Source organism: Bemisia tabaci, chromosome 1 (genome assembly GCF_918797505.1).
Source record: "Bemisia tabaci chromosome 1, PGI_BMITA_v3".
In the NCBI taxonomy this organism is placed as follows: Eukaryota; Metazoa; Arthropoda; class Insecta; order Hemiptera; family Aleyrodidae; genus Bemisia; species Bemisia tabaci.
In genome coordinates this window covers 28384608-28392329 of record NC_092793.1, presented here as the reverse complement: position 1 = coordinate 28392329, position 7722 = coordinate 28384608, and the positions used below count along the sequence as shown (strand labels likewise).

The window sequence follows — 7722 nt, the reverse complement described above, 5'->3', positions numbered from 1 at the left end:
AGGTGTCAATGTCGAATATCACCGCTGCAGACAGAATATGAGACTCATTAGGTGGAACTCATCACCGAGCTGATGAACTTCATTGGTCATTTTGGTGGTAGCAAATTGCAGTTTTCAGTGCTAGTATTTTCCAGTGGCAAGGCGCGTGAAAGATTTATCATCGATATTCCTCCATTTGAAGCTATGGCAAAGAATCGATTATTAAGGTGTCCGTTGCGAATAACCTGTAAATCGATCTTTTTCCATAAGTTTAAACGGCAGATCAATCGATATATCGCAAAAAAGCCACGCAACTGGCATTTTCCCTCGAGATGGGAATTCCAATCTTCGAGGCGATCGTGTTTAGACTGTAGATTAACTTTGTCTTGAAAAATTCGGAGTTTTGAATCTCTTGAATATTCCCCTTTCCTCAATTAAAATGAACTCTCACACTGAAAAATTCTGTCGGCCTATAAGGCATGAAATTTGTATTTTCACTCTTCGTTTTCGTTTCAATAGAATCCTGCAATAAGGTATCAAAGCAAAACCAGCGGCGATGAAAAAAAAAAAATTGATACGAGTGAGCCTGCGTCTGCCATTTTACGACGATAGAACTATTCAACCATGCGGGAGCTCGTATTGCCTGTTTTGAAATTGAAGGCGAACTGGCGTAGCGTTAATGTAATGTTTTCCTGTTTGGTAAAAAGTTAATTTTTTGTGAGAGTTCCGAGTATAATCTCACAATACTATTCCACTTCTTTCCCATTCCTTCTTTTCTCCTGATATCTTTATCTTCTTTCTTACATCTTCTTTCTTTCATCTCTTTTTCTTTCTCTTTACTTCATCCTCCTTCTCTTCATTCACTCCTCCCTTTTTTATCTTCCTCATCTTCTCTCCTTCCTCATCCTTTTTCTCTTATCTTCCTCATCCCTTTTTTCCCATCTCTTTCTTTCCTCTCTGGTGTTTTTCTTCTCTCCCCCTCACTTTTTTTTCTTCTTTCTTTTTTCCTTCCTTTATTTCCTCTTTCAATGTTTTCTTTTTGGACGGGAAATATAGAAAAAAAAACTAGAGGAAAATAGCAAAAGTGGAGCACATACATTAACGACCGTTTATTGGTAAACGGTTATTGCGAGTGAACCCAAATTGGACCTCAACCTCCATACGACCGAGAAGCACTACATCAAAAAATTGGAATAAGTCGACGCGATTTTGAGAAAAGTTATCGACTGACAAACTCGCCGACTGAAGCCGTCTTACCACAGTGTATGGGGGATTCAAAAGGAAATCTTTGACACCAAATTTAAGTGTAAATAGCGTAATTTTCTTTCCCATCGTATCTTGCAACGACGGAATGCTCAGACACTGACCCACAAAAAGGATGCCACTCCAAGATCAGGTATCAAAATCGACCACAATTAGTGAGAGTGTAATTGCAGCTGAATGAGCAGTGATGAAAGAGGAAATTGAACGAGGAGGCGTCTGAAAATGAGTCAAGAAACCGATAAAAAAAAGAATAAATAAATAAAAGGCAGAAACCCGGCCGTTTTTAGAGCATAATCGCTGCAAAGTGGACCCGATAAGTGCCCGCGAAGGGGGGAGAGGGGGGCGACGGATACCGCGACGCGACCCCACCTTCTACTTAACACCTATTTTATACCTCAGTGTTTATACTAATAATCTTATATCTTCGCTCTTCCACGGGAGCGGGCTCGGCAGTTGCCGGCCGTCGCGCGAACGCGAAGCGTGTATCAGAACGTGCGTCTCCGCGCCCGATGACGTTAGAGGCTTCAGTGACTAATAACGCCCGATAACGCCCTAATAACGTCGATTAGCGCCGTCTATTGTTCTTTGAAATTCTATTATGGATCCAAGTTTTTTCGGGCGACGGTAGTGCACGCGATGGTCGTCTATTTCCCGACACGATCTTTCAGTTCACAGTGATAATGAAGTCGCCGTAATGAACCCTACTAAAAATGGTGCGTAAGTGGATAACACACATCGGTAGAAATTCTACTCACGTTTTCAAAGTATTCTGCTAATCAGCGTAGACACTCAACGCATAGCGGTATGATTTTTGCCTGCTGTTACTGATAAGGAGGCTTGCATAAAATTTAAAGAAAATCGCGGATTCAACTTTTGTTCTAATCGGCCGAGTATCCAATCGTATGAATTTGCAATAGAGAGAGAAAAAAAAGTCTACTGATTCTATTGCAGATTTATCATGCATTAAAAGAATCCGCTCCTACTTGCCGTTTTTAGAAGGGAAATACGAGAATTTTAGGATAATACTTTGTATCGTGAGCATGTACGCATGACATGAATCAATGTAAGTTTAGCAAAAATATGTCTATCAGTGCTAAAGTGAGTATCTGGTTATAGAACGTGACGTGCAGTAGCATACTTTATGGAACTAATGTCCAAAATTCGGTTGGATTGGAGGAATGAATAGTGACGGTGCGAAAGTTAATACTCGGTGTGATTTTCGGCCAATCAGTGCTTGGCACCGATAGCCGAATTTGCAAGTTTTTCAAAGTTTTCAGGCAATTCCAAATATTCCAGGTTTCCCTAACACTTGTGCTCCCCAAAATACTACTAAAGCAGTTATAACAATGCGTTCAAAAGGTATAAATTTTCTCACATAAAAAATTGTGCAAGGAAGGTCCTGCGTTAAATAATGCAACTCAAGAATCCAAAACTTCCGTTCCCTTTAAATCATACACAATCTTTTTCCTAGACTCCATAAATACTAAAACAGCACTCTTCTTGGTACGAAATTACTGGGAAATTTATAAGCTGCCGTCTTATCGCAAGGAAGATTAAATTCGAGTAAGCACATAATAATATCGTAAGATTAGGAAACATATGCAAATTAAGACAGTGTTCAAATATATATTTTAAGCACGGAAATCAATAATTGTACCTTAACTGAAGTGTTTTTAATTTTGCGACCCATTATACATTTTCTCATCCTCGTGTTCTTAGAATGTACAGTTTGCGGTTTTGTTTGGATTGTTTGCGCATTCCTCGATGAAAAATTCCGTCGGATGTTCCAACGAGGTATCGTTGGATGATTTAAGTGCTATATCCTTCCTGAAGAATTCCCAGTTATTCACCAATTATCCAGAGATGCTCCAAGAATAATGCCGTGTTATTTGTGAGGGATTAGACATTTCAAGTGCGCAGCTGACTCCAAGTGGCCTCTTAGCGAGAACCCGCACAATTAACATCCGTCGATTTCAGGTGAGTGTTATAGTTTCATGATGTCTAAAGATTTTTCATCGAGAGGCCGCCTGAACGGGAGGTGGAATAATTTAGTCATTTAAGTCACGGATTTTGTGGTCGATACAATGTCAATCGATCGATAAAAATTGAGCGGAGCGGAATCAACTTGACCTGAAGAGAGTCTGCTCTGCATACCATTACATACCGCTCTTTCCACCAACTTGACGGATTGCCAGGAAAAAAAGCCTGCGCGCTGATTGTTGAAATTGATAGACAAAGCGATAGACGAAGCGATGGACAAAGCGATAGACAAAGAAGGCATAAGGAGTATGGAGCGATCATATTAGTTGAAATGGGTGGTTGTTATAGATAAGGAAGAAAATTATGGACTAACTATAGGGTCTCTCGCGAGGGGCCTGGAGCCTCCCTTTGTCCATTGCAACCACCTGTTTTTACCAATAGGATCCCTCTATATCCTTTTTGCCTTATTTGTCAATCCCTTTGTCTACCAATTTCAACAATCAGCCCGCTGGCCAAAAATCTGAGAATATCTTTATTTTCGTCTCGTAAAAGTATGCCTCATCCAGAACAGACATTTGTCACCAAGATTGGTAATGTTACGTGGTCACGTGGTTAAGCGAATACCGTGCAGTTATAGAACAACACTGGATAAAAGTGCCTTGATTAAGCAAAAATATACTTCAATTTTCCTTCAATGAAATTATGTCCTAAATCGATGAAAAAATCGCTCGATTTATGCAGATATCTATCTTTTGGATATAAGCAAATGTCTTTTCAATATAGGCAGCTTTTTAATTCTGAGAGGAATTTTCTCTTGGCAGTAAGTTATTGTACCCAGGGAATGGCTTTCAAGATTTATTGAATGTGGAAGTGATAATAATTTCATTTTTAGGTTAGGTGATTTGCGGCTAGGAAGCAGGGCCCCCCTGTTTCTTATGGTACAAAACTTTTTCCTATAAAAACCCCGTGATTTTGAGGTGTATAGGACTGATTCTGTAGTCCCAAAAATTCTCACACGACACAATTTGGTAGTGCTGCCACATTTGGTGGGATTATCAGCGGAAGGATTTGAGGTGGTTGACAATTTAGTGCGATTTTGTTAAGTATTAAACTAGGTACAAAATTAAGTTTGATGTGCCAAAGCTGAAGAAAGGATGTTTAATATCTTTAGAATGAAATTATGAAATCTGGTACAAATTGATTCACATCTATTTTTAAGTCCAGTGGACATCCCAACGTTCCTTTTGGACTACAATTGCCCTTATTGATACGATATTAAATTTTTATCCTGCCATTATGAACTGTCAATGTTTTATTCAGGAGACTCAACCAGCAAATTGACATCGAAAACTTTCATTCAGGGGACTCAACCAGCAAATTGACATCGAAAACAAGGGGGTAAAAGCATGTGCAATTCACTGAATACAATCGAAAATAAATCGCGTATTTACTTACATCAATTCTTGATAGTATCTCATTGTGAGCGATGATGAATGAAAAACCTCATAACGTGGCAAACCTGATAAGAGTACAATTTAAGCCGAACTGGCTTAACCTTTTCCGAAGTTATCGGAATTGACGAGAGTAGAACAACAGTCTTTGAAAGTTAAAAGATGAACATAACAAATACATGGGTCGTTTGAAAAGAGTTGTTCCTGCGCTCAGTAAATTCATTGGAAAATATATTCAAATACATTGAACATAGGTGCATTGTTATACCAAACATATCGACGGTGTAAGTCGGCAATCACATAACTCGTTTGCGGTGTCTGAAAATCTCAGCTTCTATGTTGTTTTTTTGAGGGAGAAAAAATTGACATCATTCCTTGAAGTGTTTGCAGAATTTTCTTCGTACAGAGAAGAAAAATCACGGCAGTTTTAAAGAATTGCCGTTGAGTAGTTTTCCGTTAAAAAATAATGTAAGACAGGAAGTTTGCGACGTCGCAAACCGAGTTATGTGATTACCGACTTTTCACCGTCGATATCCGATACCGTTTGGTTCTTCTGTATACTAAACGCAACTTAATGGTCCAATTGAACTCCTGAGATCGTTAAACGTGTGTTCAAAAGTTGGACATTCATATGTAAACACGTAAGCAATGGGTAATTCAAACGAAGTTTAACAACACCCACTGTTCGCATCAGGTGATTCAAGCGCCAAGGGTCCCAAACAGTGTGGTTTAACAACGTATGCCCTGTAAACGTTTTTATTATTCAGGGGGAAAATTTCTATCGAGATAGACTTCATTACTTAAACTTCACCTTTTTGAAAGTTCTCTCCAAAAGCAAGTATAAATCAAGAGTGCTCAATGTGAAATGAGAGAAGAAAACTAATGCAATCGTAACTCTGCATGATATTCTTGCAACGGAATACAAAGTAGAGCGTCTTTTCCAGAATGCTGTTGTCGTGACATATGTTGAAGTTGTTGAAGTTAAATCTTAATCCTGTAAAATGGCAAACTACAACATTAATTTTTTCGATGTTTCTAAGTCCCGGCAAGGAGAAAGAACAGACGTTAATTTTTCCCTTTGTACGTGCCTCTCATTTCGTTGAGTTCGCCTTCAATAACTATGATGGCAATTTTAGTGACTCGGGAGCACGAATAGTTGCGGCAGTAGTTTTGCCACTTCTGCGCGGTCCTGGCAATGAACACACAAATAATTATACCATGCCTTTTTCAACCTCAATTGTTCCCAAGGTGTTACACGCTATTTTCACCACCAGGGTATAATAATGTCCTCTCTAATTTAGGATAAGCTAATTCCTTAAAAAGATCCATCTAGATAGAAGTGAAAAGCATCAACATGTAATTTCTACATGGACTACATTTTGCAATTTGGAACTATAAATTCTAGCCCGGTTTAAAAACAACGCATGTGCCATTAGTTTCTCTATGCACATAAGTGTTTATCCAGAAGAGCCAGAATTTATCGTTCCAAATTGCAAAATGCAGTCCATATATAAGTAGGTAGAACAGAATCCTTGCGGAAAATACAGAAACTACGGCTTGCGATACATAAAAATTATAATTTCATACAAGTATTAGATACGTGTATTTGTATGTATTTGTAATGCTGTATGTGGATATGGATACAAGTATTAAATATTGTATTAAATATGTATTATATATGTACTATATATGGTATCTACACGATACATATCCGATAATTGTATTTTGATCACCAGGGCAAAGTACATGGTTAGAAAAAGGAGGGCGGGGGGCTTGTCCCTCTAGAAAACTACCTAGCTCCTAGCAAGAATATGAGGGATTTTGCTAAGCAATCGCATGACAAAGTCTTCATGTTGGACATTGTAATTAGATCGATTTTTTTGTGAAAACAACTCGAAATTAATCCTAAGACGACTCAATTTTTCAAAATTTTCACGGACTCCCCTTTAAAATTAGAAAAATTCCCCGAGCCCTCTTCTGGAGATAGGGGAGTCTCGCAGGCGCAGGCAGACCCCCTTTAGTGTTTTTCGTGTCCCCTAGACCCCCTCGAAGAGGTGCCCTTCTGCCCCCCTCCACGAAAAGTCCCCAGTTCTGCCCATAGCAACGAATCATTTACATACTGAAGCAGTTCAACGATGCATTAAGGTTATATTTGTGATAATTGTAATCATTTAACTCAGGAAAGAACAAGACAATCGAATTCGTGTACTGATCGATTGACTTTAGAATTGATTCGTCCTAGAAAGTGATGCAGAGTCATATTAAAACACTAACAGCCTGCTCAAGGTAAACAATCCACAACCTGTTGATTTGAAGCACGCAACCAAACGAATATTCCGAGCTACAGCAATTTACACATAAGTATTTATAAGTTACACATAAGTATTTTGATCTCCATGAATCATAACACAAACAAGTACAAGTAAGGTATCGAATACCTGGGTACTTACACAGTATTAGTAAGGAAAATTCACGAAATGTTTGCATTGCATGTATCTAAGTGTATCCAGCATGCCGCTTCAAGGCACTGCTTCTCCAGCAGCATCACGTGGTACCTCAAATTTTGTAAATTCACTTGTTTACGTCACAAATTTGAACGCCATTTTATCCACTTGGTTAGGTTTTATCCTCCAAAACGTGTCTGCTACGAGTAACAAAACCAATGTTTTAATTTTAAATTCGATGTCGAACGCTAAGACCGATTTACTTCGGATTCGTTTGAAATATAGTAGTGACAGTCCGACGATCCCAATTGTAATATTACAAAGTTTCAATTAGAATTTAATTTTCTTACTCATTATTCATGGGTTCGGGCGTACGTTTCTTTTTAAAAATCTCAGCGAATTGTCATCAAAACACAAAAAAATTAATTGAAAATTTTCAGAGTGAATTTACGAAGGGCCGAATTTTGTTGATCCTTCCACCGTACTTAAAAATACTTAGGACGGGTCTCGACTGCACTTAAGTCCGGCTTAGCGCCTCTGATTGGCCGGTGGTGCGTTGCACTCCGTGTGAAAAAGCCGACAAAATTCGGCCCCAGGTTTTGAGC

At 38.7% G+C, this 7722-nt stretch overlaps 1 protein-coding gene across 6 annotated transcripts in view; it reads left to right on the top strand.

Moving 5' to 3' along the window:
- Positions 1-1664: 1664 nt before the first annotated feature.
- Positions 1665-7722, top strand: part of axo (axotactin) — a 53470-nt gene continuing 47412 nt past the window's right edge. The window contains exons 1-2 of one of the 6 annotated variants that reach the window (XM_019057425.2): positions 1665-1955; positions 2962-3219. The gene's annotated coding sequence lies outside the window, so the exon portion shown is untranslated. Of the gene's footprint in view, positions 2306-2358; positions 3220-7722 lie in introns of those variants that run through there. The other 5 variants (XM_072299318.1, XM_072299316.1, XM_072299321.1 and 2 more) reach the window with 5 other exon arrangements.